Raw genomic sequence first — 503 nt, forward strand, 5'->3', positions numbered from 1 at the left:
CTTGCAGTGGGCGGGGACCCGGCCACCGGGCCCCCGCCAGGGCGAGACGCTGAGACCAAAAAAAAAAAAAAAAAAAAAAAAAGAACAGGAGGACTCTCGGGTGGACCTGGCACTCCCTGGACCCAGAACCTGGGACTCTATGCCTTCTCCAGAGAGAAACAGCTCAGCCATGGCTTGGAGGAGCAATCTGTTCAGGAAGAAAGGTCATTCCTCCTCTGGGTGGCCATGTGATTGATTTTGCGCTCCAATTTTTGATTACTTAGTAAATACCAAAAAAGAAAAAAGGGAATAATAAAACTCACCTCTCATCACTGGATGGAAGAGATAGGATACTACTGGTCTACCCAAGATCCATTTAGCCCTCCATATCACCTCTCCTTATGGCAGCCCTGAATGTCATGCTCACCATTGCCATGAACATCTTTATGCTTGAAATATAAAAGGATATAACCTGGCCAGGCACGGTGGCTCATGCCTGTAATCCCAGCACTTTGGAGGCCGAG

This window comes from Theropithecus gelada, chromosome 20 (genome assembly GCF_003255815.1).
Source record: "Theropithecus gelada isolate Dixy chromosome 20, Tgel_1.0, whole genome shotgun sequence".
Lineage (NCBI taxonomy): Eukaryota > Metazoa > Chordata > Mammalia > Primates > Cercopithecidae > Theropithecus > Theropithecus gelada.